Below are 26,274 nucleotides of genomic sequence, written 5' to 3'. Positions count from 1 at the left end.
TTTTGTCAGTGGTCTTTGTCATTGAGAGTTATGAAGTCAAGGTAGGACATGAGGGAATTTGTGAGTCTTTAATCCAGGTAGAGGAAAGAGGTAAAAGGGGGTTATTTTTCCAGGAATGTTGCTTTTCCAAACGCTTTCAGTTTTCCCACTCCTTTTCTTGGCCCTTTCCTGCACTGTCCTTTCACACGCGTTATAGTGACCTCTGAACTCATCACCTCCCACCCTTGTCTCCCTGCTACTGCCACCACCCTTTTGATCTGCCTCTTCTCGTCAGTACTGTCACCATAGCTCCCAACTAGTTTCCCCGCCACCAGGGAATATATAAAATCCACCTGCTTAATTGTCAAGTTTCTTTATGATTGGTCTCTAACTTCCCTCTCACTTAAATATCCTGTTCTTTTTTTTTTAAGATTTTATTTATTTGGGTGAGAGGCAAGAGAGAGAGAGAGAGAGCATGAACGGGGGGAGAGGGAGAGAGACAAGCAGACTCCCCACTCAGCAGGGAGCCCAACACGGGCCTCGAGCCCAGGACCCCGAGACCGTGACCTGAGCCAAAGCAGATGCTTAACCAACTGAGCCACCAGGCACCTCTAAGTATCCTGTTCTTTAAGGCAAAAAGAGCAATTGTTGGTGTCCAGAGTGCAGGCCGTGACTCAAACATCATACCTCTCTCAGTCTCCGACTGCTGTACTTGGAATCTTCTTCCTGCCTCCCTAACTTCCTCAAGTGAGGGGCCATTCTTCCTCTCCAAGTTTGCTGCCTGCTCATTTCTTCCTTCTCCTTGGGGAATCTTAGCACACCAATTGAGCCCCCCTTCTCTCCTGGTTTTTTTACTTCTTGCCCCTCTGTGGAATTTTTCTTCCCCACAGTCTGCAAAAAGATTCTACATATATCTCTGTCAAAACTGAAGTAAAAAAACTTTCCTTTATGTCCACATCTTTAAGCCTTTGACATGTGTCCCAATTTCTCTTGATTCCTAACTTCTTTGAGGAGTGGTCTGTATCCACCTTCCTTACGTTCCACTAAGTGGCATTGAGTTCTCAGTCCATTAGAACACATTTGTCCCCTCTAACTCTGCACCTGTCCCCCGAAAGTCCCATGCCTTCAGAATTTCGAGATCCAAGGCCCCATTTTTAATCCTCATACTAGTTGACTCTCCAGTTCTTGGTGCTGTAGATCATGCCTTGCTTCTCTAAATTCTCTCCTCCCTGTCCCCTGTAGTGAGGATGCTAATCTCCCTAGATCTTCATCTTTATGTCTGAACATTCCTTCTTGTTTTCCTAAAAGGATTTTTCATCCTCTGTTAGACCCTAAAATCCTGATAACTGCTCTTCTGAGTCATTTCCCTTGATGATGACATTCTTTTCCTTTATGATGGTCTCAGAATTTTATTTCAACCTGGGTGTTTGTACAGCTCTTCCAATCCTGTCTATATCAATCTGACTTCAGGAGGTTTCTTGAAAGTATCTTCCTAAATTTGAGTCTAAAAAATGGTTCCATTTTAGCACTTACCATGTTGTGTTGTGATTGCATGTCTGTCAATCCAACTAAAATTTGAATGCTACAAAGGCGAGACTTGTTTCTTTTTTATAGAATCTGTGCTTGATTGTTGCTGGTGTATGGGAATGCTGCTTGATTTTTTTTTAATGTAAATTTAAATTTTTATGAAATAATACAAGACTCAGAGTTTCTCTGTTTCTCTTGAGTGCTCTGCCTGGTAGTTTGTTTTCAGTCTTTTTATCTTTCGTGTTAGCAACTTATCATCAAATGTCTGATGAACTGTGGCTACCAGTCCATCTTTAAGAATAAGGAACTTAGGGGCACCTGGGTGGCTCAGTCGGTTAAGTGTCTGCTTTTGGCTCAGGTCATGATCCTGGGGTCGTGGGATCCAGCCCTGTGTTCAGCTCCCTGCTCTGCAGGGAGTCTGCTTCTCCCTCTGTTCCTCTGTCCCCTGCACCCCCCTCCCCCGCTCGTGCTCTCTCTCTCTCAAGTAAATAAATAAAATCTTTAAAAAAAAAAAAGAATGAGGAACTTAAAAATTGATAGGAAGTTCTTTGTGGGTGCTAACTAATGGGCTTCATGTAGGGTTATTAGATGGGGACCTGCCACCTTCACCAGGCGATTGCCAGATATCAGTGTCTGTAGGGCCTCTGTTTCTCAGAGAGGAATCCTCCAGTCTCTGACCTACAGGAATAACCTGGCTGCCAGGATTCTGGAAGCCAAGGAGGGAAGGGACCTGAGGAATCCTTACCATTCCATATGCTGACTTTCACTTGGTCCCAGTTTTTATTCCCATGACTAACTCCTCATTGTTGTGTTTTGCATCCGCAAGTCTAAACTGTTTTGGTTCAGTTTCTCCAGAGAGTTACTTCCTTTCCTTTGTTAGCATGGGAAAGTTAGTAGGAGCAGGGTCTTAGTGCTCTTTATACAGATTTGCAAACAATCCTTTTATTCACGCCCACAACACTGCCTTCACGGGTTCCAGGAACCTCAGTTCCTAAAACATTTCCAGAGCTGTGTTATAGAAAGCCACTGCATTTCTTTGGCCTGCCACACCTGTTTGGCCCCAGTACTTTAGGCAGTTAGTAGCTAGCTTTTCACCTGTCAACTTACTGTCCATTTCCCAAATTTGTTGACTTTTTTTTTTTTTTAGATTTTATTTGACAGAGAGTGAGAGAGGGCGCGCGTGCACGCGCAGCAGGAGAAGAAAAGGGAGAAGTAGGCTTCCTGCTAAGCAGGGAGCCCCATGCAGGACTAGATCCCAGGACCCCGGGATCATGACCTGAGCCGAAGGCAGACGCTTAACCGCTTTACCTACTGAGCCACCAGCGCGCCCCAATTTGTTAACATTTCTTAAAAGGGGTTTCTTCCATTGCATCTGGTCCTGTGGATTCATACTCCTCCCCTTCAGTGTGGGTTTTTGAAAGGAAGTGGAGATAAACCCATGTTGATCTGGCATGTTTCTGCTTTTAATTTAGTATCCAGCCAACTGTATGAACATTTACTAGTTTTTTTTTTTAATTATGTTGTTTTTTGTTGTTGGATTTTAGGATTTCTGTATATATTCTGGAAATTAATCCCTTATCAGATATATGATTTGCAAAAACTTTCTCCCATTCTGTGGGTTGCCTTTTTGCTGTTTATAGTATCTTTTGATGCACAAAATTTTCTTTACATTCTTGAATTTGATAAATGATTTTCCTACATCTTTTGAGATGTTTAAGACTTCTCTAATTTGTTAATGAAGTGAACTATACTAATATACCTTCTAATGTTAAATTACTGGTATGAAACAATTTTTTTTTCAATTTTCTTGATTTGGTTTGCTAAAACTCGGGAGTTTTGCATTTATGCTTTAAGTGAGACTGGCCTGTAAATTTCCTGTATTCCTGGTTTTTATACTCTCTTCAAATATATTGTGAAGAATTTTTGAGGACATTTCCCTCTCATTCTTTTCTGTGAAACAGTTTGTATAAGATATGAATATTGTTTCTTAAAGGCTTCTTAAAACTTGCTAAAATTATCTGTACAACTTGTGTATGTTTATATCTTGATTATTAATTCAGTATGTTTAATAGCATGATTTCTTTAGGTTTCCTGGTTCTTAGTGAGTCCCATTTGGTTATTTATATTTATCTAGGAAATTGTTCACATTGTTTTCAGACCTATTGCCACAAAGTTGTTTCTAGCATTCTCTTGGTCTCTTCTGCACCTGTAGATTTATGCTGTGCTTTTTCTCATTTTTTTATAGAAGATTTTATTTATTTGAGAGTGAGAGAGAACGTGAGCGTGAACAGAGGGAGGGGCAGAGGGAGAAGCAGACTCCCCAATGAGCCAAGCAGGAAGCCCAATGTAGGGCTTGATTCCAGGACCCTGGGGACCATGACCTGAACTGAAGGTAGATGCTTAACTGACCAAGCTACCCAGGCATCCCTGTTTTTTTCATTTCTAAAATTATTTATAATTTCTTTTTCTTTTTTCTTTTCTTTCTCCCCCCTGCCCCAGAGAGAGAGAGCACATGGGTGGGGAGGGGCAGAGGGAGAAGGAGAGAATCTTAAGCAGGCTCCACACCCAGCATGGAGCCCGACACGGGGCTCAGTCTCACGACCCTGAGATCGTGACCCGAGCCGAAATCAAAAGTCGGATGCTTAACCGACTGAGCAACCCAGGTACCCCCAAATTTTTGTTTTTTAGACCTATCAGTTTCTACCTCTGAATTTGTCAATTACTTCTGTAATTCTGATAATTTTTGCATTTATTACAGGTGTCTATAGTTTAAGGAATATTATTTCTTTGTGATAAAGTGATCTTTTTATCATTATCTATTGATCCTTTTTTTAATCCCTAAGGATATTTTTTGCCTTGATTTCTATCTTGTTTGATATTAACATTCATTGATTCAGTCATTCATTCAGCAGTGTCTATCAAGAACCTAGTCTGTGCCAAACATATCATGACCAAAACAGGGAGTGCCCCCTGACTATCTTTATCACCATATATATATATATATATATTTTTTTTTTACTTTCAATCTTATGTTTTAGATGTATCTTTTCAAAACAGTATTTAATTGATCCTTTTTTTTCTTTGCATTTATTTTCTGTCTTTTAATAGGGGTATTTAATGTGTTTACATTTGTTGTGCTTTCTTATGGAATTAAATTTCTTTTATTACTACCTTTTTTTTTACTTTTTTTTCTTAAAGATTTTATTTTTAAGTAATCTCTACACCCAATGCGAGGCTCAGACTCACAACCCTGAGATCAAGAGTCACATGCTCCACCAACTGAGCCAGCCAGGAGCCCCTTTTTCCCTCTTTTTTATTTTTTATTTTCATTTTTTCCCTTTTTAAATGTACCATTCTGTTTGCTATATTTTCCTTCATTTCCTGCTTTTAATTGAATTTACTTAGCTTTATTTATTCCTACAATTTTGTTTATATTGATTTTCAAGTTACATATTCTAGTTTTTTTTCTTTTGGTGATTACTTTTATAATTTTAACATGTATATTTAATTTAACAAAATCTAAAGTTAACTGCTAAATCTCTATTCTCCTTCTGAACAAAGTGTTCTAAAGTATTTTAGCCCTGATATATACCCCTAGTCTTCCATGTCCTCTGTCTGGTATGCTATCAGAGCCTACTACTTATTTTCTTATTTTGTTTTGGGTTTTTTTTGGTCCTTTGTTTTACATGAGATGACATTATTATTGCTGCTGCTGTTCTTCTTCTTATAGTAAAGGCTTTTGTAGATTTAGTCACCTGCTTGCAACCTCAGGCTCATCATTGTTTCTTGGATCCCACTCCCTTCTTCTGGACTCAGCCTCTTGTATTATGAAATAGACCTCTGGTCACTTCTCTCAGTAAAAGTATGAGAGTAGTAACTTCTTTCACCCTTTGTCTGAAAAATGTGTTTATTTTGCCCCTATCTTGAATGATAACTCAGTTGAATTCAACACAAAAGGTTATTTTCCTTCGGTACTTGGAAAATATTTTTCCATTATTTTGGGGTTTATTTTGCTACTTGGGAACAGTATATTATGCAGCAAAGTTGTTTTTTAGTCTTTTCTGGCTTTTGTTTTTGTTTTGTTTGTGTTGTTGTTTTTTCTTAATTAGGTGTTCTATAGGTTCACTGCCATATGCGTAGGTGTTGATTTGTGTTTATCTCGCTCATGACCGTGCTTCTTCAGTCTCAGAACTTAAATATTTCTTTCAGTTCTGAAAATGTCTGTCATGAATCCTCATTCTTTCTATTCTCTCTTAGACATTTATTATAATATCTCATTTTACCCTTTTTGTTCCTATCTTCATGACTTCTTTTTTTTTTTTTGCATTTTTAAGCCGCTCCTGTTTTTTGCTACTGTTCAGTTCTTATCTATCTTCATGACTGTCGCTTACCTGTCTGTGCCATGTTTTGTATGGTTTCCTCTCATCCACCCTATAGTTTACTAATTCTCTTATCAGCCATGTCTAATCTACTGTTTCACTTATTAATTTCATGACTATATTTTTCCTTTTAAAAATGCCATTTGATTCTCATTCAAATTAATTTTTATTTTCAATACTGCCCCCTTTTTTTTAATGGTTACTGTTCCTTGTTGGATCACTTTAATAACTTCAAACTTATATTTCAGATTCCTTCTTAGGTTTTCACTTATTTCTAGTTCCCAGGTACCTATTCACCCTTGTGTTGTCCTTGCTCACTGTCCCACCGGGTGGTTTACTTCTCCACGTGATCGGGACTCTCTATTTTAAGCTCATCTTCAGCAGGGGTTGTTTTTGTCTCGGGGCGTGCAAGCGCCCTAGACTGTGAATACATTCTTGCAGCACTGCTTTGCATTTTTCTTCTACAAACCAAGACTCAGTTGTTTCAAGGTCTTGAACTCAAATTAATTTTAATTTCTCTATTTGTAACTTCCAACCCATCCAGGGGCTATAAACTTAATGCCTGGCCTTGCTCTTTGCATAGGCTCACCGTTTTGACGACTCATACAGAAGGCTTTGTTTATTTTCACAGTGCCCAAGCCTACTTTGCCATTTCTTTTGTGGGGAGAGTTCTTCTAGTTCCCTTTAATGGATTAGATAGCTTTCTAAGGTCCCTCACCTAGCACACGCCCAAATTCGTGTCTTCTGTCCCGGGTGGGTTGTTGATATTCTAGCCCCTACTCCTTGTTCCAGGACTGATATCCCTCTGTGGCTACAGCATCAGCTCCGGGAGTTCCAGCCCTACAATTCCCGCTGTTTTAGCACTTGAAGATTCCCTTTCCTTTTTCTTTCAATCTCAGCTATACATTTAACCTTAAAAAATGATGGGTTTTTTTGTTTGTTTTTGGTTTTTTTTGCCTTATATTATCCAATATTTCTGTGTAATTTAAGCGGGAGTGGGGACTGCATCAACTCAGCCTGCCATAAAGCTATTCATCTTTGTACTCCTCAGCCCAGAAGAGTAACTAGTCCATACCAGATGCTGGATGACTGACTGACTGACTGAATAAATGAATGAACGAATGAGTTTTTCACCTCCAGAAGCAGTTGGAAGCAATGTTCCAGTGAGTAACCCCCACTATCTCTCCAGGGGCACTGGAACAAGCAGAATTTACTTTTCTTTTTTTCTTTTTTTTAGAGTTTACTTTTCTATGAGGATGTAAATAAAGAGAGTTCCCAGTAAACAAAATGAAGAAAGAACAGGACTTCTTATGTGCTTTTTCTGTAAGTCTGGGAACAATGGGAACCTTTAACTGCCTTCCATGACTTGATATCCAAAGGTGGAGGGAAGGTGGACTGAGGAGTGAGTGCTCATACCGTTTGCCGGTGGCTCCATACAGCTCGCTTACCAGGAGGAGAGACTGAAGAATTGCAGAGAACCCGACACTGGGCCTGTTTAGTTCCCCTTCTCACCACTGTTTTAAGAAAAGCGTGCCTTTGATGAGATATAGCTGTGGGCGCTTGTTTTCCTTCTTATGTCAGCCACCTTTGTTAGAAGCTGGTTATTGATGCCGTGCCCTGTTTTAATTCACACTTCTCTGCTAATCAATTACAGCGTTTATCCATTAATCAGGCATTCTGACAGAGTCAATAACTGCTTTTTTTGGATTTTGTGAGGGGGCTGCACGTTATCCAGCAAGGAATAACATTCAGGAGCTCACTTTAAAACAGTGTGACTTTCCCAGGCTGGTGGACTTCCGGAGCAATAAACATCTAGTGGGGATTTCATATGGTGGTTTTTAATATATTTGGTTGATGGGATTTTCTCACTGAACACTTCATTAGCAGGGCTCAACATTAGTGAAGTGTGGACAGGTGTACCTCTGTTTAAGAAAAACAGAAACATCAAAAGGTAATTATTCCCATCATGTATAAATGACTGCATTCACCTAAAAGTAGCATTAAATCATGAACTTCCTTCATTCGTATTAAGTGTAACAATATCTTCTTGGCAGTGGGGTTTGAGAGCAAAGAAACTTAAAGCCAGAATGTTTGGAGCTGCTACTAGATGAAAGCTCATCCAAAATTTAGAGCAAATATCTCTATAATTATAATATGAGTCAAGAGGAAAATATTTTGTAAACAAAAGCTGAGTTTATATACAAATTTCCTGAAGCCTATCTTTTACATAGAGTGTTTTAAACCTTTGTATACACGTGTACACACATTTAAGCACCCCCCAGGCTTTCTAATTTGTTACCTCATATTCAGATGCTATTAAGTGTCATAGAAATTAAAACTTTTCCTTTTAGCAAGGGTAAGAAACAGAGGTGGCAGCGTTTAATTGGAGAGTTACAGTTTGGGTAGTTAAGTTTACCGCACATAATGATGGTAACAGGTTTCAATGATCTTTTTTTATGACAGATGTACCAACATTTAATTGTTTTTCATCAAGGGTGGAGAGAAAAGACACTTCTGTAGATTTTTCAATTCTCCTACGTGTCACTTAGCTGTCCTCACCATTGTCTAAGCTTCTTTCTCTCATCCTTTTTGCTGCAATGAGTTGTGTCATTCCCTCATGATCAGCACTTTTGTTGTCTTTGTTTTTTGCTGTACCTCAGAAGTCCATCTTTTCTTTCATCTCCTTCCCATTCATGCATGAGGGAACAGTTGTGCCCTGTTGTGGGGATGTTCCGCTGAGTTTCAAACAGTAGGGTTTCTTTTTATTCTCTTCTAAGTAGTACAATGGGGCTGAATGTCTGTTGCAGAATGCACACACTAATATGCCAGGTTATTTGGTTTCTAAGAAGTCAATAAAAATACTACATTTAGGCTCAGCCCTTGGCTTGCTTTTTCCTTGTTTGCCTTTCATGTCTTCAGTTATAAATCTGTTTGTTTGTTTCTGATTGTAAAATATAATCTTCCATATTAAATCGAAGCGTGGAATCAACAAACAGAGGAAAATGTTCCTGGCGGTGGAGTATTTTCACACTAGCAGATTTGGCAGTCTGTACCCTCCCTCGATAAGAGCCTTGAAACAGCCGCCAGAGCTAATTAATGACAGCTACAACTCAGAGAGGAAAAAAAAAAGAGAGTGGATCCCAAGTTGGTCTTGGCAAAACTTACCAGTGTGAGAAAGTACCACATCTCTGCATTTAAAGGTGTGCAGCTTTGACTGTTTTCCTCCAGATCACCTTGCTTGATTGTTGTTTGGTGGGGGGAGGTAAGTGTGAGCATGAGTGTACCTAGTTATAAACACACACCCAAAGGCCATCCCAGCAGTAAAAGGCTAAAGACATAAAAAGCTAGAGATGTCTTAAGACACTTTGTTCTCATATTCAGGAACAATCTTCAAAATCCTCCTTAATGAGGTCATAAAAGAAAAAAATGGAACAAGTGCTCCTTGTGTATCTCACTAGGGCACGCCATCAGGGTCACTTGCCACCAGTATCCTATTTAAAAAGGGATTGGGGTAGTTCAATCAAGCATTGCATTAAGAGAGAGACTTTGATTAATTCCTTCTCTTTTCTTTTGTGCCACAGATAATTTCAGTAAATTTGTGATACTCTCTGCTTAGGCATTGCTGAGGCTTAAAGTTCTTGATGCGTCATGCTGAGTATTAGCATTTATCGGGCCTACTTGGCTATGGTGAAGAGGAGCGTGTGCTCCAGATAGCTCTCTAATCTTTGACAAGCAGGGCTGGTCTTTAAACATGACCATTATCTGAGATCTTAGCGTAGGGAAGTTTCTGCTCTCAGGTTGGTGGAAAGAAATCTTGGTGTAAAAGAAGGAAAAAGACTCAACAGTAAGGAAGATGGTGATTTATAGTGGTTAACTTTTTTTAAAGGTACGGGATCTGCCTCTTAACTCAGAAACGCACAGCTTGGGTAAGTTTCAGGGATGGCTCTCAAAGGAAACAAAAGCAAGAAGGGGACAAGTGAGTGCTACCACTGTGTGCTTTCACAGAGGCTGCTGTGGGGGAGTTGCAGATTGGCCCCCGGATGGTCGGGATCAGGTAGGAAATTGGATTCTATTGTCATTTGTTGTCTTTTATTTACCAACTTCGTTGAGAGGCCATCAGAGATATGAAGGGTCATTTTAGCACTATGCTGCAGAAACCCAGGGTCGAATGTTGGCTCTTTTGGTTGTTTTGACCTAGAAGCAAGTTAGGGTATATTTCAAGCACTTAGTTTAAAAAAACTCAATCACATACCTATTGTATTTTATAAGCTGATTTTGAAAGGGTGTATCATGTTTACTTTATTGCAAATGCAAGGTGTCTGTATATTTAGGTGTCATTGAAAAGTTGGATTTGGGTTCTGAAGGACCGGAACGGCTCCCAGGGGCCATTGTGATGGTGTGTAAATCCCTTTTTGTTTGTGGTTTACTCACTGGATGCGCTGGGTCGGCTCTTAGGGCTGCTGCCTTCTGTCCCGTTAATTCAGCCACTGCACATGCGCATGAAGGCAACAGGTTAATAGTCCTGACTTCGGAAGATAGCTTTAGGTATGGATAGATAGAATCCCTTCTCTTCCAGCTGAAACATTTGTTTTTCAGTGGAAAGTGAGGTAGTTGGGTTTATTTTCATGAACTTATACAACAGATATATTTATGTTAAGACAAGTTAAGGCAAGATTTTAGAATTAATTTTAAAGTACATTTCATGATAATTACTACTGTCCTGCTGAAGATTTAATAGCCAATCATAAGGGCTTTTTAAATTACTAGTTTAAAATGAATAAGATATTAGATTTCTCATAGATTCTGTTTTGGTAGGGTTTCTAGATTAGAGACCCAAAGCTGAACTTACTCATTCATTAAATACTAATTATTAAACTCCTACTTTATGCCAGTCTCATAGAATTATAATAGCATTGTTATCATTGTCAATGTAATTGGTTTTTAACTTATATTTACAATGATTATTATAAACTGTGGAAACCTCTAAGTATGTTAGTTTTTGATAATCAGCTTTAACTGTGGGAGTGAATATGTTCTCTGTGAAGCATGTCTGTGAATAGATTACTCAGGCCTGACCATAGTTCTTAGAATGCTAACTGAAGTTGCATGGTTGATAGATTTTTTTTCTTTTTCTTTCTTTTTAAAAAAAGAACATTTTAAAGTTTATTTCTTTATGGAATCTCTACACCCAATGTGGGGCTCGAACTCACAACCCTGAGATCAAGAGTCGCATGCTCTCCCGACTGAACCAGCCGGGTGCCCTGATAGATTTTTTTCATATTTGAAACTGGAGTGAGCCATGAAGGCAGAGTAATGTCATGGAAAGGATAAAGGCTGTCACTTACTTTTCCTTACCTGAAAGGAAAGAGCCACCAACTCAGGGCTTGTTATGAGAATTAAGTTCTCTGATTATGGTGAACGAGCCACCACGGGGCTTTGCTCACGGCAACACCTCTGTGATTGGCCCACCCCCCACTCCCTTATTCCCAAGAAATAGGTATCTACAGGGCATCCAGTGTTTACATTCTGATTCCCATCATGCATACTGAGGGCCAGAGAAGTTACCTGGTTATACTTTCTCTGTGCCATCAAAAAGACTGTGAAGGTGTCTATTTGGAAACTCATGCTGTGGAAAAATCCTCAAAGACTTTTTAGGCTTGGGGAATACCTGCTTCATTTGCTCATATGAAACATAATTACAGACATTTTTAGTATTCCCGACAGTGGAAATACTCCAAATGTTGCCTTTTTACACAAAATCAGCATGATGATTGCTGAGAAGAAAGAGGTCACAGCCTTCACTTTCTCAACAAAATCAAGGCTTCCACCACATTTCTTCCGGGGTTGTAGGTTCTTTTTTGGATAAAGGTCCCAGAGGGCAGACAGGGTCTTCTCACAAAATCAGAGGACTGTGATCCTCTGGACACCTCATCTTCTGATACCAAGTGGCAAAAAGGAATGACCACAAGCATATTTCAGCCTCCCCCAAACCTCCTTATGGTCAGATCTAGGATCCAGTAAGTAGCAAAAGTAGGCCACCTAGAAAATTAGCTGTTTCCTTTGAAACAGGCAAGTAAGAGATCTGGGCTAAAACAGAAACCTAGTTCTCTCTCCCATAGGCAACATATAATAAATGCTAGCTGAAGAAAATTGTCCTTTTTACCTTAGAATTGATATCATAGGAAATGATACATTTTGCCTTTATTTACAGAGGATATTAGGACTAATATTACGGATCTCATTATGCTGCTTTTCATGTGTTTTATGATGAGAATTTCTCAAAATCCACTCAGTATAAATCGGGTCATTCTCAGTACTTAAACATAGCAGATTTTTTGAGATACTCAAGACAGTTGTTGCTTCTGCTTTGGAAGGCTGAAAACTTTCTGCATAATTATGTTCTGGAAGTTCTACAGGGCCTTGCTATTAGAGCTAGAAAAAGCATAATGGCAAGGACCAGCTCATTGTCTTCTTCTTGTAGATCAGGTTGAAGGACTATATTACATGTTCTCGCTCATAATAAGTTGGAAAACAAGTAGCACTGAAAGATCTGTACTGATTTTCCTTGTCTTTTCAAACTGTGAACTCTAAATGGGAGAGTGTGTTTTTGTGTGCTGCAGTATGCCTTATACGTTGTTGATGACCAGCAAATGTACTCAGCCATTTATATGAAGATAATGTATATGTGATCTTAGCCAAAAGACCCTCCACTTATAGGTCAGTTACTGAACCTATCTTTAGATAGGTCTTTTAGATTGGACTCCTTTTTTAGCCATCTGCTTGAATACTAATTATGCTTTAAGGAAAAGACACAAGGTGTGGTAGTTGATGGTGCTTGCTGTAAATGTCTCTGAGGCACAGTTTCATCTGGTCAGTAAGATGTGTGCCTTTAGATACATGGGTCTTTTGGGGGCTGAATATCCTCAGAGTTTGATAAGCTTTGGAAATGTACGTAAATGGGAGGATGGGAAAGAGAAACCAGACGATACATCACCACCCCTTTCTTCCCCTCCAGAGGAAAAGTGCAAATGGCCATTGGCCCATTGGCGAGACACTCCAGAGTCATTGAACAATTCTTTTTCTTTCTCTGTCAGTTAGCAAAGTGTGATTTCTTCTGTTTACAAAAGTTTACGAAGAAGGAGAAAGAAGAGCACTGCATCCTGGACCACTTTGCTTGTACTTGAGTGTTTTGCATATATGACTGTCCTGACCACTAAATGCCACTGCACCCCCCCAACCCCAAATCAGTGCTTTGTTACTGTTGTTCGTGTTGTTGCCAGACCATCCCTACAGGGCCTGGAGTGCTGTTGGGCCCCATCTTTCCAGGGGCTTGTCATCATAGCTGTGGATCTTAAGGTGCACCAGTGGGCACTCAGGAAACTGACCTCTTCACTGGGCAGTGAGGGCATCACATTCCTGCTTTAATGTATCCCAGCCAGTATCTGGGTTCACCTCTTAAAATTTGACTAACGTATGTGGTAGAACTGGTGTGCACCCCGCCTCAAGTGCATGGACAGTGTGGCAGCCTGCAGGCAAATGGGTCCTATGGGGGCAGCCCCAGCAGCCAAGTCTGGGCAGAGAGCAGTTGGCTCCATCACTGGTCTCTTTGTTAGTGAGGACTGAGGATTGTCACTTGAAGCACTTGCCCTTCGGTCTTTTTTCAGGACAGGCCATACTAGGTTGAAGAGGACGGGCAAGGCAGTTCTCTACCCATGTGGAGATAGGGTGGGACTTGGGGATGGGGTGCCCTCTGAGTAATGCCTTATAGGGGGGCTGCCCACACATGGGTCCCAGAGCCCAGGGAGCAGCAGAGCTGCTGATGAGATGATTCTTTAGGGAAGTGAAGGTACAGAGACCACAGCCTAGAATCTCAGTGAGGAAGACAATGGAAACCAGAACTAGGAGGGAGGCAGCACACCACCAGCCTGAGAGGTGAGCCCCCAGGAGCCCCAGAGTGAGCTTCTCTGGGAGGGGTTCAAGGAGGAGGGTCATGGCTTTGTTGTACTTTGTTATATAGGCCAGATATTGGCAGCTTGCACCGTATAAAGAAAAATAAATGAGGATGAAAGAGTTAAATGGATGAGTAGAGTCAAAATAGGGTTAGCAAAGCCTGCTTTAAAAGTTGACTTTTGGGGCGCCTGGGTGGTTCAGTCGTTAAGAGTCTGCCTTCAGCTCAGGTCATGGTCCCAGGGTCCTGGGATTGAGCCCTGCATCAGGCTCCTTGCTCAGTGGGAAGCCTGCTTCTCCCTCCCCTGCTTCCCCTGCTTGTGTTCCTGCTCTCGTTGTGTCTCTCTCTGTCAAATAAATAAATTAAATCTTAAAAAAATAAAAAATAAAAATAAAAGTTGACTTTTATTTAAAGAAAATTAAAGTTGACTTTGATTTATAATTTCTTGAGTAAAAAGCCTGGCAGCAGAATACATGACTGTCTAGCTTGCTTTAAAAAAAATGGGAGAATGCCTCAAAGTATTGAAATAAAACTTAACTGCTGATTGCACCAAAAGACCAGAAACATTGCTGTTGATTAGGCTGTGATAGGTGATGGAGAAGGCCCTATGAGGTTTCAGAAGTGAGAAGATAGAGGTGGGGGGGGTAGTGCTAGCAGGAGAGTGCTGATGCACACATCTAATGCACAGAGTGTGGGGCAACATGGACAGTGGCAGGTGACGGAGGGGCCACAGGGAGAAGGGAACTGAGAAATCTCCTGAGGGGAAAAAAAGGTCTGGGGGCACCCGGGTGGCTCAGTCAGTTAAGCATCTGCCTTCAGCTTGGGTCATGATCCTGGAGTCCTGGGATCAAGTCGCGCATCAGGCTCCCTGCTTAGCGGGGAGTCTGTTTCTCCCTCTGCCTCTCTGCCCAGCTTGTGCTCTCCCTCTCTCAAATAAATAAATAAAATCTTAAAAAAAAAAAAAAAGGCCTGGGCTGGCACTTCTAATTTCTTTGTTTTCTAGCTAGGAAGTACACTGAATAACAAACTCCCCAGCCACGGGGTTTCACATTGCTTTAGCTTTTCAGGAACGAGTACTTCCGTTTTTTAGTGAGAACTGTCACTTGCATGCTCCTCTGTTGGAGGCTGCTGGGATGACATATTTTGCACTTGCACTTGCACAAATAGTACCAAAAACTTGGGATTTCAGCAGCATAGTCTGCTGGGGCTTCATTTTTGTTGAGGGCATACAGTTGTTTCTTTTCTTTCTTTCTTTTTTCTTATTTCTGTATGTAACATGTAAAGACTCCTACATCTTCCAGATTACATTGTTTTAAGGATTTCAGCATTATGTGTCAGCATTTTAAAGGTGTTACCTTCTTTTTTCTCTTTTCAGAGAGAAATCGGTTTCCTGTGTATCTTAAGCTATATCCACAGGAAGATTATGATAATGAGTCACTGTTTTGTAATTTTGCTATTTTAAGTGAGTTTTATAAAACCTGTGTCTGGTTCATGATCACTGGGAACATATCCATAAACTTAAGGTGCTACAAATATCCTGAGAGCTAAGTAGAGTTAAATATAAAAATATAGTGCTATAATAAAAGAGGTTTTCATTACCTTCACCCTAGCTGTCAACAGGACAACTTTTTATTTCACCCAAAGATATTTAAAAATACATCAGCTTCCTTAGAAATCTCTTGACTATGGGGCACCTGGTTGGCTCAGTCAGTGGAGTTGGGGGACTCATGATCTCGGAGTTGTGGGTTTGAGCCCCATGCTGGGTGTAGAGATTACTTAAAAATAAAATCTTCTTTAAAAAAAGGCAAAAAAGAAAAGAAATTTCCTGACTATATATCAGTGTTTTCTATTTGAATGATTAACATATGCACATTAGTTAGTAGGTAAATAGTATAATTCTACTTGTTCTTTCAATTCTCTAAAGAGAATTATCATCACTATCATACAATTAAGGAAGGAAAATTCATATAAAAGCTAATTTAAGATACTTGTTTTTTGAACTCATTTATATATTTAATTAGCATCTATTGTATGCCTGGTATGGTGCCAGGGTCAGCAAAAAGGATGCTTCCGAAAATCACAACTCCCTGAAATCATGGCTCTTAAAATCAGTTCTTTATCTCTATTTTCCCCACTCGAATATTACCTTCTGTTCTGCCTTATCGTTGTGATCAGAGCTTTGGATTAATTTTTAAGATTTTGTAACCCCAATAATGTATGTGCAATAGGAATGGTCAGAGAAGAGAAATCTTTAAGAAATTTTAATTACTGGGGAGTTGACTGTAGGAGAGAAACGATCAGACTTGTCCATAGATGGAGGGCTGTTCAGGCTGCACTGAACCCCTGTCGTGATTGAAACTCTTTCCACTTTATTGTCCAAATTACTGCCTTCACTTCCTCCCTCTCCTCGTTTGCCTATTCCCCTTGCTTTTTATCTTCTGTATTACCAGTGTACAACCTACGGGTGTTTAACTACTTCCTGAGAGCATTATTAGTCATCAGGAGCATTAGTTCGTTATAGACGTAGATGAACGGGTGTCAGCCCATCAACTACGAGTTGTACTAATTTGGAAAATATGGTTCCTTCCCTCAAAAGAAACTGCTTCTGCGCCTTTGGACATTTCTATAAAATAGCTATATGCATTTCCCCATTTGTTATGAACACCTAGAATCCGTGTGTCCCAGCTTGATGCTAGAACTGGAATTTAACTCACAATGGCAAGGAAGCTTTACCTAGAATGTCTGTCCGTGTGAAAGGGAGGGAAAGGCCTTATGAGTTCCCTCTGCCTTTCCGTGTTTGGCAAGCTTTCGACTTTTCTTCCCTGGGATTATTATTGAGTGGAATGTAACCCCAAATCTTTCACCAGATGTTGGGAAGAAGAAAATTATAATGGATGTTTTGAATGTGCTCAACTTTTGTTTTGTTCAGAGCCAAACTGAATGAGGCAAAGAAGTTAAAATCTTTTCTTGTTCCATCTGAGTAAGCATGAAAACCTACAATCCTTAATCTTTTAAAAGAAAAATAACCCTCCTCTGTTTGTGGGATTTCTGATTCATTTCTTCCACCCTGCTCCCCTGCTCTGCATTTTTGTAGTCAAATGCTGTCTGGACTTTTGTGAGCCAATAACCGCCCTCCTCACCCCACTCCCCTCTCCTCCCCCACCTCTACCCTATGATCACACAAAGAGCAGAGAGCCCACAAAAGACTTGAGTTTCTGGGTTTTGTATTTAAAAGGAGGATGAAATGCTGGATAGACTTAGGAACACAAAACTGATCTGTTAAAACTTTACCAAAAAAGAAATTTATTGGCCTCAGGATGGCCGGGGGAGGGTGGTACGGAAAGTGAGAGAAATTGAGTTTTTTTTTTAAACGCCACAAATAGAAGCAAATATAATGTACTTTTTTTGTGATTCCACTAAATTGACTTTTCTTTAGTGTAGCACAAAGTAGTTGGTGTGGCAGCAACTTCAAACCTCCCAAGTTAACAAGTAATATAAAAAAATGAGAGTCCCATGGGAGGGTAGTGGGGAGCCCTGGAAACTTTCTATTTGTTGATGTCTCTGAATAATAACCAGGGCTGGTACATGGCCTGTGGTTCAAAGCTGAAGACCTGAGTCTTAACCATTTTGCTCTTTTGCCATGATTGTAGTGATTCTGTGACTTGGGTCCTATGTCTGTGAACTCTGGGTCTCCAGGGTGTATAAGTTTGTCTAAGCTAAACTCTTAAATAAATATTCTAAACCAAGGGTCCACAGGCCAACTTCTGCTCACCACTTACTTTTAGACAGCCCTTGAACTAAGAATGGTTTTTCCAGATTCATGCTTTGATGATAGGGAACAAGTGCCTTTAACTCCAATTAAGCAAAATGCTACCCCTCCCTCCCCCCCACACACAAAAAGAATGCCATTCTTTTCTCGGCTAGAACTGTATTACCAAAAGTTGTATTCAATTTTATTTTGAGTTTCATCAGTAAAAAATTGTGTGGAAATTTGCGTTCTCTCTTGTTGTACAAGTCCCTGTATAATATCACAGCATTTGTCTCTCAGCTCACTATGTGAAAGTTACTATCTGGCCCTTTCAGACAATGTTTACTGAGCCCTGTTCTAGACTGTCCTACATAGAGGCAACTTTGAAGGAGTGGGGAGGCATCCTTGCTATCATTTCTTGTTTGAATCTGTTTTGATTTTCTTTTTTAATAGTGAAGCTCTTCTGATCAATATGGATGTAAGTTAATATGCTTTGGTTTGTGCAATGCCCTGAGAAAACTGGTATCACTTGTGAATGTGGCACAATATTGTCAGCAGCTGCCCATTTGAAAATTTAAAGTTACTAAATAAAATAAATTTGAAGTTACTAAATAAAGTTACTGAATTTTATATGTTTCCCTATATAAAATAGGTGGCGATAATATTATCTATTTCATACAATTGTTGAAAAGATTAAGAGAGAAATGTAAATAAAGAACTCAATAGGTGTTAAAAAGAACAAAGTCAACCGTTGAGAACTTAGGTTTGCTTGCCTTAGAATGAGTACTGCTACCTTGTATTTTAAGATTTTGAATCTGTACAGATACACTGTCCCTTGTCCACTTAGAAGTACCTAAATAATGCTGCTCCTAAGCTTCAGGTAATACAAAACATAATCTCGTTGTATCTCTTTTCGACACGATTCTGTTGGAAATACTTGTTTAAAATAGAATTATTACTTAAGTCTTTTTTTTAAAGATTTTATTTATTTGACAGAGAGAGAGAGAGAGGACAAGCAGAGGGAGCTGCAGAGAGAGGGACAAGCAGGCTCCCCACTGAGCAGGGAGCCCAATGTGGGGCTCCATCCCAGGACCCTGGGATCACGACCAGAGCCGAAGGCAGAGGCTTTAACTGAGTGATCCACCCAGGCGCCCCAAGTCCTGTATATCTCTAAGAGGATTTTAAAGCATAAGTAAATCTTATCAGAGAGCAAAAAGGGGAGCTTTTTTTGCTTCAGAAAATTGTAGGATATTGGGTTGGCACTCTTTTGCTCACTGCCTATGACAGACTACAGGATCAAAAAAAGAACACTGTTTCGGTGTTTCATATAGCTAGTGTTTACATCTGGGAATCCCCCCACATGCATGAAAGCAACATATGAGTTAGAGGTGGGCATGGCATTTGCAAAGAAAGAAAATCACTGGTGAGGGATACCTGGGTGGCTCCACTCAGTCGGCTGAGCATCCAACTTGGCTCAGGTATGATCTCAGGGTCATAGGATCGAGCCCCAGTTTGGGGCCTGCGCTGAGTGCAGAGCCTCCTTGTCCCTCTCCCTTCCCCTCTACCCCTCCCCCCCTTGCATGTGTGCTGTCTCTCTCTCTGTCTCTCTCTCTCTCTCAAATAAATAAATAATCTTTTTAAAAAATATGAACAAGATTATATTTTTAAAAAAAATCACTGGTGAGGGCGCCTGGGTGGCTCAGTTGGTTAAGCGACTGCCTTCGGCTCAGGTCATGATCCTGGAGTCCCGGGATCAAGTCCCACATCGGGCTCCCTGCTCAGCAGGGAGTCTGCTTCTCCCTCTGACTCTCTTCCCTCTCGTGCTCTCTATCTCTCATTCTCTCTCTCTCTCAAGTAAATAAATAAAAAATCTTTAAAAAAAACACTGGTGATAATTGAGATGAAATCAGTGATTTTACCTCTGCTCTTCCTCATTCTCTTGGACCCACTGTGCACTTTTTGCCTCTGGAGTTTGTCTACCCCCTTCCAAGGTTGTCACTACCTCTGAGAAGCTTCTTTGAATGCCCCCTCTCATTCCTGGGCTTCTAGCCTCTGTTTGCCTTAGAGACCCCTGTCTTGGGTCTGTCTCCCTAGCTAGACTTCAGCTTCCCGGATAGCCGATTCTCTCCTCATGGATATCCCCAGGGCTTGGCTTAGGTGTCCAATGTCTATTTGTGGAATCAGTGAAAGAAAAATTTACCTAACACTAAGATGAAATGAATGGTAAAACTCTTTTGATTTTCCTCTCTTTTTAGATGAGGTTAATGTGCATAGATAATCATGAAACATTATTTTAGAGCTGATTAAAAAATTCACAGATAAGCCAGAATTGGTATCTAGCTTGTCCACCTACCAAGTTCTGAAGACCTGGAGGGCATCGTAGAGGAGATATAACCTGACGTTTTTATTTTCTGCACTGCTCACTCTTAGCATGGATGTGGGGTCCCACTCCCCTTGGTGGGTGTGTTTCCCAGATGTGGCAGAGTACCTCTCACCGTGTGTGTATGTGTGTGTTTGTGTACAGCACACCTGTAAAGAATCCTAGGCAAGGGGCGCCTGGGTGACTCAGTCATTAAGCGTCTGCCTTCGGCTCAGGTCATGATCCCAGGGTCCTGGAATCGAGCCCCGCATCGGGCCCCCTGCTCCGCGGGAAGCCTGCTTCTCCTCTCCCACTCTCCCTGCTTGTGTTCCCTCTCTCACTGTGTCTCTCTCTGTCAAATCAATCAATCAATCAATCACTCAATCTTAAAAAAAAAAAGAATCCTAGGCAACACTCTGCTCCAGACCCACATGTCTAAACCACATAGGTCAGAGAAGAGGAAGGGAAAGTGCCTTCTCTTTAATAAAAGTAGCTATTATTGATTGACTTTCTGTGTGGAGGGTGTTTTATCAGGTGTTATCTGCATTCACTGATTTCTCACAGCAATCCCGTTGTTATATCCAACTCATAATACGAACCCGGGATTTAGGGAGGCCAAGTAACATGCTGAAGCTGTCACCAGACCCAGGTGTCCTGGATTCCAAAGGCCATGCACTTAACTGCTCTGATTTCCTACCACTCACCTCCTTTCCAGGGAAGTAGAAGAACAATTCAGAGATGGCAGGTCTGGGGACTCATGACCCTTTCTTTCTCCTCAATGCCCAGACTGGAGGAATCAAATGGGCAAGTGTATTATTAATCACTATCCTTCCTCCTTGAGCTCAAGAAAAACTGAACTCTGAGCATTAAGAGTTATGTCCTGGTTATTGTCCCTTGCTCTCTCATAACTCAGAGAGAGTCCTCACACACCCCTGGACGTGGGTAGGCTGCAAGTTGGCAGGTGAAAAGTGAGGCAAACTGCACCACAAGAACAACCTCCAACTTTTAGGAACAGCTAGCTCCCGTGGACTTGAATTCTTCTGTTTTTGATGGATTGTGCGGAATTACATGTGAGTTAAATCCACTGAGTACCACGTGCTGAAGTTCCAGGCAAGGAGAAATGAGCTGCGTAGTAATTGAGAATGAAGTTAAGGAAGAAAATTTTATTGTTAATCAAGGGCTTAATTGCCTCTGGGACATTTTAAATAAATGCCATGCCATACTTAAGGAGCGATATTCTGTAAGCGAGATGCAAAAATTCTTTAATTAAACCATCATGGGTATTCCCTGATTGAAATAATCTGTCTTTATCTTTATAGTTAAGCCTTCATGATTCATGTAACAGCTCAATCAGGGACTGAGAAAATTAAGGGCTCCTTGAAAGAACAGATCAATTGTATAAAATTGATTGAAATTATTTCTGAGACAGTCTTCATTGTACTTATTTGTATTGACCAGAGCATATTTTTGGTGTGTTTGCTATTTAGTGGTCTTGTAGAGTAAGTGGTTTTTCAGCCTGCAAGGGACAGATTATGGCTATTGCATAGTACAGCACAGACAGTTCTTAGAATTCATCTGAGAAGTGGAACAAATGTAAGGGTTTCTTGGCCATGGAGAAACGCAATGATAATGACCATCAATTAACCAGTAAGGTAGTTGGTAAGTAAGTTGGTCAACAAACATGACTGTGGCTACATACAAGACCTCGTGCTAGATGCTGATAAACTTGTATCAGTGTCCACGAGCCAAAGGGCTGAGTTCTTATTGCCAACTGAACAGACTCAGATTCAGAAACAGACTAAGGAGATTTGCAGGCTCTCTCATTGTACATGGGAAAAACAAAAAAATGAAAATTAGGTATTCAAAAGTTTTGACTTACTAGATTGCTCACTTTGAGTGGCAGAAGCGCTTGAACGGAGCTTAGTAAAGTCTTGTGGAAAGAAGGGAGTGGGGGCCAGCACCTGGGATGGGGGTGGGGAATGAGCCACCAGCACATCTATCATTGTCCCATTCTGCATTCTCTTCTAGTTGGACACTCAGCTGTAGTTCTCATTATGTGAATGTGTCATTAACAGAAGTCTTTGTGAGAATTCAGAAAGTACCCAAGAGTGTACATCAGTGGCATTTTTAAAATTTAGTAATGATTTGTTTTACCAAGCTAACACTGATTTCATTTAATTCTTAAAAAGAGAAAAATTACCATCTGAAGTTAAAAAATCTTCAAACATATGATCACATTTATTTATTTAGCACGAGCTTGGGGAGGGGCAGAGGGAGAAGGAGAGAGAGAATCTCAAGCAGACTCTACTCTGAGCACAGAGCCCAATGTGGTGCTTGATCTCACAACCCTCAGATCATGACCTGAGCCAAAATCAAGAGTCAGACACTCAATCAACTGAGCCACCCAGGCACCCCTGATCACTTCTATTTTTTTAAAAAATTTTATTTATGTTGCATAATCAGCAAATAACCTAAATAAGTAATCAAATAATGGTATTTTATAGAATGGGTTCATACTGAAATTATTACCTTTCTTAGGGTTCTTGATATAAAACAACTAAGCCTTTTTAAAGTGGTTTCATTTTCCAGTAAACACACTTACAGACATACTTTGTGAACTGAGGACTTGAAAAAAGGAAATGAGAGGAAAGAAAAATATTTGAAGTCATATTTTCATAAAGGCTCTCTGATGTTCGACACGTGTTGGCCAATTCAGACCAGGCCCAAAATGACAGGTTAGATTTTGCTTGCTGCCCCAGGACCACACTGGCCAGTGTGTCCCTTGAAAAGCCTCTCTTCCTTGTTGTGGGCACATAGAAAGCCTGTGTGGTGTTTACCAGCTACAAAAGTTTCCTGTGATGGTTCAGATGTGAAATCAAAACTTTTGGGCAGCGTCTGGAAACTTAACATTGTAATGTTACTGCAAGTGTAGAAATTCCTTTAAGATTTTACATGATGACTCAAAAGATTAATTCTGATTTAAAGATCGTGCTCTGGAAAGAACTGTATTTGTATAACTTGGACAGGAACAAGCATATCTGCACATAGTCTATGAAGAAAGGGAAATGAACCATGCACTCCAGAGCAAAACTAGCTGCCTTCTCAAATAGCTATAAATACACTTGTTCTTCAACCTATTCCCAAATGACTCAAATTTATTTTAAGAAATGTCTGTGAGCCCAGGAAAACAAAATGATAGCTTAGCATTCCCTCCCATCAACATTTTTTAATTCTTTAATATCATATAAGATATATTTGTGAAATCACTTTTTCTGACTCCAGTCTATCTGCCTTTGGGAGCTCAGTCATTAATACACAACTCACGTGGATACTAAGGGGTTTGAGGTTTCTCATGACATAATTGCCCCTGCTCTTTGTGGAGCGATGCCTATGAGTGTATTTTCATTAATTGCCCACTCACTTCCTGGTTGGGATCAGAGGGTCTCAAGTCATCTCAAGAAAATTGCCATCTGAGCATGATATTGCGGGACTCTGGTGCTTGCTATTTTGGGGGCTTCATGGGTTCTGTTTGATTATTTCCCCTCTCTGTCTTGTACATTCTAAATGCTGGGCTTGCCTTACTTCATATGCTTCCAGAGAAGGTATCATGAACAACTTGATGCCCATATTATGACTTAACGAGCTGGAAAGTCAGTGTGTATAGATTCTTCATCTCTCAAACTGAGATTTTTGATTCAGAGACAGGTTGCCTGTGGACACTTCCCAGAGGCTTTGGCTGCTTGACACACAGATTGTAATCACAGTAATTAGCACTGAATTTTCAAGTCCCGCTCTCCAGCTTGACCTGGCAGCATTTAGTCAGCATGCACACAGCTGGATCAATGGCAGGAACCGAAGGACCCCGTTGTGGTGGGCATCATCCCTGGGGAGCTCCGGGGGAGCATCAGGAACAAGGGGAGCAGTGCTGAGACTGGGGGCTCAAGAAGAAAAAAAAATATGATATTGATAAAACACCTGTCAGTGGGAATTGTGTTAAAGATTGTTATAAGAGACAGATCGCAGTACACACTTTTGCCTGAAATTCATTATCGGTGAATTCGTTTTTCTCCCTTTTGCTTAGTTCAGTTTTGGTTCCCCTGTTAACAAAGATTACACTTCCTTTTCCTAAGAGAAAGTACCTGCCTATCTTAATCCAAAAGTTAGTGAAAAAACTGTAGGACACGAAATAGATACTTTGGTGGATCAGAAATAAAGTCTTTATTTAGCACTCTGCCTTCAGGTAGCTTATCTTGAGCGGCACAGTTGTGGCAAAGAAGCACCCATGCCTGATTTTGAAATAGATTATCTGAGAAGTTTGGTGGTGGAGGTATAGGTTGAAGTAACCTGCAGGGCACTTCAGTCATCCACTTGCTCATCTTGGTCCCATGGAGAGTGTGCTACCTAGAAGGCAAGGTTGATAAGAATATGGCAGTTGGAGGGGATTTCAGATCCTTGATTCCCACCCATTAAGGGTTAATGATTTTGAATGACACTCGAAGACTGAGCACTGAATAATAAGCAATAGTTTGGAACTTACAGAAAATATTATTTTTTAAGATTTTATTTTTAAGTAATCTCTACACCCAGTGTGGGGCTCGAACTCATAACCCCAAGATCGAGAGTAACATGTTCCTCTGACTGAGCCAGCCAGGTGCCCACTTAGAGAAAATACTTAACTCACAACACAAAATGATTTGAGTGTATATGGTATGTCTAACACTGTGATCATTATAGTTGGGAAAGTAGGCAGGCAGGTTTTTTTAAATGACAGATTATCAAAAGTTTGGTTCTTTTAGAGATGGAAACACAATTGGTTCCATTCTGCCATTTTGCAAATCAGTACTTCATATATGTTTTTAAGCTTTGAGGAAATACTTTTGCATTTTTCAGTTGTAAGCTTTTGCATTCAAGTTGCTAGAATATTTGTGTGGAAAATGAGGGCAATTCTGTGTTAAAATGAACTGTTGTTGGATATCTCACTCGATAATCATTTTGTGATTTGAAAGTTAAATCATATAACCCTCACATGCACACACATAGTTTTTAGGCCACAATTACATTTGCCACTAACTCGTACCTTAGAAAGTATTTATAGATGCTGCCGTGAAATGCCCTGTTCTAGTGATTGCATCTGCTTCCACAATGTACCTTATCCTGAGAGTAACCTGGTGTCTTTTCTGAAAAGTTCCTTAATATCCAATAGCTCATTCAGGCATGCACTTAGCATTTTTTCCAGAAATTCTTTCGTAAATCAACAGGAAGCATTCTTTCCCGGTTTTATTATAAAGGGGGAAATGATGGTAACACTTAAACACACGTTGTTATTTTAACATCTAGTCTTACATCCTTTGAGGAGTTGTGTTTTTACTTAAAAATATTTTAGCCAAGAATCAAAACCAGAGAATTATGCCTGTTCCCAACTTTCTGTCAAGGATGGCTCTTTGTTAAAGGCACATAGCGGAAAACACTATGTTAAACTCTTGTTGGCTTAAGAAGCCAAATAACAAGCCTGAAAGCTTCAGCACTTATTTTTTCTTAATGATTTAAGTAAATTGCGGTAGAAATCTGTGCCAAACTTTTCAAAAGTACTTTTCACTTCTTGCCTTTATAAGTAACTATGGAATTAGACACACCATAAATTTACTTCATATTTTCTTAGTAAGTTTGGGTTTTCAGATAGCTTTACTTGTCATATTATAGATCCTACAAAGCTGTTCCATTTCATGTTGAAGAGACCCAGCCAACATTGGTACACATTTTTTTCCTTAAGTGTGAAAGTTGGGTTGGGACAGGGACTGTTGAATTCGGAAAATATCAGTTGTTTTCTTTTTTCTCCTTCCTGCCCTTCTATGTTTATTTCATTTTGTAGCTGGGGATTGTGGGGCTTTTTTACCTCAGACTTTTGCTCTCCCTCTTCTTTTCTTTCCCTTTACAATTCACACGAGGACAGGGTGGTAGGCTTTTTTGTTCTTGTTTTGGGTTTTTGTTTTTGTGGGATTTTGTGGGGAGGCTTTTTTTGTTTTGTTTTGTTTTTTTGTTTTGTTTTTTGCATATTCTTCCCTTTCCTCCAGATATTGTTGCTGACCAAATTTAAAACACTACAGTATTTAGGATCCCTGCCGGGCCATTTTAAGTATTTGGACCTGTAGAGGGCCCCAAGCAATAACTACCTGAATTGCTTTTAATTACACAATATAGCTGCATCATTTTACTTCAGATTCTTTTTTGATTGATGCTGCAAGGCAATTGTAACCGCGGATGATGGGATTAAGTGCCTCTTGAAGTGACTTTAGCTTCTTGTGGGAACAAAGGGAGAGAGGAGAACACTTAGTCC

The 26,274-nt window shown here is 40.2% G+C and overlaps 1 protein-coding gene across 10 annotated transcripts in view; it reads left to right on the top strand.

The window, feature by feature from the left end:
- CLYBL (citramalyl-CoA lyase) overlaps positions 1–26,274 on the top strand; it is a 252,294-nt gene that overhangs the window by 94,865 nt on the left and 131,155 nt on the right. Inside the window, exon 2 of one of the 10 annotated variants that reach the window (XM_073894352.1) lies at positions 7,123–7,208. The exons of the other annotated variants lie outside the window; for them this stretch is intronic. The gene's annotated coding sequence lies outside the window, so the exon portion shown is untranslated. The remainder of the gene's footprint in view (positions 1–7,122; positions 7,209–26,274) is intronic. 10 annotated transcript variants of the gene reach the window in all.

The sequence above is a fragment of the Callorhinus ursinus genome, unplaced genomic scaffold (genome assembly GCF_003265705.2).
Source record: "Callorhinus ursinus isolate GAN/ISIS: 27379988/994484 unplaced genomic scaffold, GSC_fseal_2.0 scaffold7, whole genome shotgun sequence".
Classification (NCBI taxonomy): Eukaryota; Metazoa; Chordata; class Mammalia; order Carnivora; family Otariidae; genus Callorhinus; species Callorhinus ursinus.
The sequence above is the reverse complement of the archived record's forward strand: the minus strand, read 5'-3'. Positions and strand labels throughout refer to the sequence as shown.